This window comes from Aedes aegypti, unplaced genomic scaffold, assembly GCF_002204515.2.
Source record: "Aedes aegypti strain LVP_AGWG unplaced genomic scaffold, AaegL5.0 Primary Assembly AGWG_AaegL5_hic_scaff_451_PBJ_arrow, whole genome shotgun sequence".
Classification (NCBI taxonomy): domain Eukaryota; kingdom Metazoa; phylum Arthropoda; class Insecta; order Diptera; family Culicidae; genus Aedes; species Aedes aegypti.
This window is the reverse complement of record NW_018736122.1, coordinates 15,086-19,469: the sequence shown is the minus strand read 5'-3', so window position 1 is coordinate 19,469 and position 4,384 is coordinate 15,086. Positions and strand designations below refer to the sequence as shown.

Sequence of the window (4,384 nt, the reverse complement as noted above, 5' to 3'; positions counted from 1 at the left end):
TCCTCCCAGATAACCCAGTTGGGAAACATCCAAAGAGACTTCGCAGCTTGACCGCTTCCTCTAGCGGAAGATCGAAACTTTTCGAGTACCACAGCAAGGGGTACGAATGACCGAGGGCGTCTTGGTATAATCTAAAATTGGAAACATATAGTTAAAACCAAGAAATCTAGAGAACATCTAACCTTAGAACTCACGCTACCGCGTTTGTAACGCTGCAGCAAAGCGTTGATCTGCAACTTGAGCGATGACCTCAGAACCCGTCCCGTCTTAGGCTCGATGGTCACAAACGACTGATGCCGTTCTCCATCTGGACTCATTCCCTCGATCGCCCCTCTGTAATATCATCTGCCGACAAGAAATGCGGAAACGACGCAAAAAGCGGAGCACCGTCCTTACATTGCGTCACGTTGATCGCGCCTCTTGGAACGCGCTCCCTATCCTCGACGCACACATCATCCATGGTTCGCCCAATTCGCCACAAATCCGATTAGCCCAGAACCCCGTGAACCTCTTCTTCTCGTCAAAACTCGAAACTCACCGCTCGACACAGTTCCATCAGAAAAATTCTCAGCGTCTGATCGTGCGGATCTTCGTCGGAAACAGCTCCCCGGTGAACCCTTCGTACAGTCCACACTCACCTTGAGTTCGAACCGGCTCGATCCCTGTAGTTCCACTGCCCGAATCAACCCGTACCGGCTGGCGTCCTCCTTGCCGGAGTTCATGTTGAAGAACCCGTGGAACTTCTTGGACCCGTTGACAGCTCGGAACCAGCCGAAACGGTCCTCCACGTCCAGACCATTCTGTGGAGTGGTCCCCAGAACGTCCAACATCTCCTGGATCATCGGTTCGGGGTAGCCGTCGAACAGTAGTTCGCCCGCTTGTTGCGTCACTAGGACTTTCTGATCCAAGTTGTACAGGGCGAAGGATATGCCCCGTTCAGCACCGTAGCCTTCCGTTTTACCGCGGTTTGCGGCAGTTAAGGCCACTACGTTCAGGTTGGTAACGCTGCGCGTAAGGAGGGTCTCGTCCAGGAGGGTCGTCCGGGAGCGAAATAACTACGCCTGCGGTAGCTGATAGTGGAGTTCTTCGTGTTAAACCGAGCATCACCTTCTCGAGGATCTCTGCGAAACGAAGAACCATTTGAGCTCATGAAATTCACTGAGTTTCACCAGAGGTCTTACCTGAGTACAGAAAAGGTCCGACTTCGGAGAAAGTCGGCTTGCTGACCTTGTTCGCCAGGAAGGCTTCCGCATTCGTCCAGTTAAAAGGCGGTAATTCTCCACTGCACCGGTACCGGAGGACGCCTCCACAGTTTAAACGCTCTCGACGTCGGCGAGAGGATCTTTTTCCTGTAGATGGGAAGTAATAAACAATTGAGTTCGATCAGTTGAACTAGATCCCAGAGTTTGGGAAACCCCCAGCCGTGACATTGTTTTCCGTCGAGAGCACGTGCCCGAGACTCTGGTTCACGCGGCGCTCGGCGAGAGTCCAATCAAGAGAGGTGACCACCTTTCTACACGATAGTGAAATCACTCGGTTCGCGTGCGCAACCAATTGTTGAATACCGATGGCTCGAGGCGAGGGCACGAGAGATCGCACACGAGTGGATAACTATAAGTTAACGGAGGAAGGTTTAACGTGATGACACCTTGATCGCTGCTCGTTCGATTTGAGTTTGATCAATTAGCTTTGCTAATGGGTGTAACTAGATTTGCAGTGAGATAAATTATTTGCGTTACTTCGAGAGGAATGTGCGATATTTAAGAACGTAAGGAGAGCTGGGGGTAATATGATCATTGTGGGTATTTCATGAGGTTCACAATTTTCATGTGCAATCGATGCAATAAAATTGGTGCAGTAGAAACTTTCATTTAAGAGGGTTAAATAACGCTTTCGCACCGACAATTTCACTGCGGAACACGTTTTTGTCTCAAGCACCAAAATACCGCTATTAATTGAATAAAGGGTTGCTGAATCTATTGCCGTTTTCAAAAATATCATAGCACGTCTAGTTTTTTTTTGAAATTGGCTGTTGAAAATGCAAAAAAATGACTATTTTAGCCTACATGCATGCAAGTTTGCCAGCTTGTAAGGCAATTTATTTGCTTAATTTGCCACAGAATTCAAACTTTATATGTACAACAATACTTATCAACAAAGTTTATAGTACTTTCGACGTGAAAAAGTTATTTATTGACGGTTTTGAAAAGTATTGTATTGGGGACGGACCTGGTGTAGTGGTTAGAACACTCGCCTCTCACGCCGAGGACCTGGGATCAAATCCCATCCCCGAGATATTCACTAAAAATTTTTCAGTGACGGAAGGGAAGTAAAGCCGTTGGTCCCGAGATGAACTAGCCGAGGGCTAAAAATCTCGTTAATAAAGATAGAAAAAAAAGTATTGTATTTTCCCATATGAGAAAAACGAAGAATTTTGTATGGAGACAGCAAGCATGTTAAAAAAATTGGTCTAATCTAAATTTAATCGTGCATTTTCAACCAAATTATATCCCAAATGGAACGTTTATGGGCAAATAGCATGCTTGGTAGATTAGATCACAAACAAGTTTGATAAATTATACTTTAAATTTTATGTGAACATCAATAAAACCAGTGTTTTATACAACTTTGGCGACCTGCAGCTAAAAATTGTGACGTGCTGAACATTCTGAAAATGGCATCAGATTCAGCAACCCGAAATCTACTAGAGACACATAATTTGATCCTTGAGACACGCAAAAATGCCATTTTTGTTACGCTGTGTTTTCTGCATTCCACATATGCGCATGATTTTACCATGTCTGTAGTCGAAATCAGATTGACGAAATAGATTTCTGTCAAATGTACCAGAAAGGTGGATGGGATGAACTACAAACATAGTAATTTCCTCTGAAATTCCATGGTACTTTTAAGAACAGGCATAGTCAGCTAAAATAGTAGGGTAACTGGAGGCAAAACGCGCCGTCTAAGGAAGGAAGTGTTTTTCGCTTTGAAGTACATTATTATAAGCCCTTTTTAACCAGCATCAGATAGACCAACATCTTTTCTATCAAATAGTAGAAACATCCATAAATTTTCATTTTTCTGGAGTTAATAAATCATTTTTTATAAATGCTTGCTTATCTCAATTTAGGGGAAGGGGTAGTAAAATGAACAGGGGTGGAAACATGATCACCTTTTTACCAAAAAAAAAAAAACTAATTTCGATGAGCTCGGAAAAGTTGAGGTTTCTCAGCGAGGTGAATATCGTTATGATATGATGTCAAATCTGATACTTTCAGAATTCTTTTTGAATGGGTTTTTCTTCTTGTTCTTGGCATAACGTCCCCTCTGGGACAGAGCCTGCTTCTCAGCGTAGTGTTCTTATGAGCACTTCCACAGTTATTAACTGAGAGCTTTCTTTGCCAATGTTGCCATTTTTTGCATTCGTATATCGTGTGCAGGTACGATGATACTTTATGCCCAGGGAAGTCAAAAAATTTCCATTACGAAAAGGTCCTGGACAGACCGGGAATCGAACCCACACACTTTCAGCATGGCTTTGCTTTGTAGCCGCAGACTCTAAACACTCGGCTAAGGATGGCTCCATGAATGGGTTACAATCATTAATGGATATATTTTCGGTAAGGCAATAAACATTTTCAAAAATATTTGTTTTGCTCACGTTTATTGCATGATGTTCGTTTTACCCACATAGTGCAGGCAAAATGGACATTTGTATCGTGTTTTAGTAGGGATAACAAAAATTTGAAAATTCAGCTATTTAAGGCTGAATTCGAGTCGCTGCTGGGGATTTTTTTTTATTTCCGTACAAAGTGGGCCGAAGGGTCTCAGATTTTCATTAAACTTTTTCCACAGGCAGGGCTCATCAATATATGAATAAAAAAATGAGAAAAATTTAGGGTCGCTTATTTTCCCGGAAAACTCAGTAGGAATTTTTTTTGTTTTACCCTGACACTACTTACTTTGAAAAATCATAACTCAAGAACGAAGCATCGTAGAAACAAAGTTTTTTTTATATGAAAATGGAAGCAAATTTTCTCAGAATTAAAAAAAAATATTTACTGGAAAAAGTTTTCCACAAAATTTTCCACCGTTGAGAAAATTCGTGAAGAAGAGCCGGAAAAACTATGTTCCAATCGCTGAAATTTTTGAAATGTACTTTTTCTTTCGTGTTTGAGTTATGACCAATTTTGTGGAAAATTACCATATAAGCCTTTTCTTTGAAAACCCATATTTCAATCGAAGCATCGGAAAACAAAGATTTTTTTTATCAAAGCAATTGCAAATTTTCTAAAACATCTGAAATAAGATATGGGATTAGTTTTAATGAAGTATAAGTCGGAATGGATGATATTTTTCATGAAAAATTACACCGCTAAGA

The 4,384-nt window shown here is 41.9% G+C and overlaps 1 long non-coding RNA gene across 1 annotated transcript; it reads right to left on the bottom strand.

Moving 5' to 3' along the window:
* Positions 1 to 684: 684 nt before the first annotated feature.
* Positions 685 to 1,266, bottom strand: LOC110681132. Its single transcript, XR_002503102.1, has 2 exons — positions 1,182 to 1,266; positions 685 to 1,121 (listed from the first exon to the last, which is right to left on the bottom strand). It is a non-coding gene; the product is annotated as an uncharacterized LOC110681132 (long non-coding RNA).
* Positions 1,267 to 4,384: the final 3,118 nt, after the last annotated feature.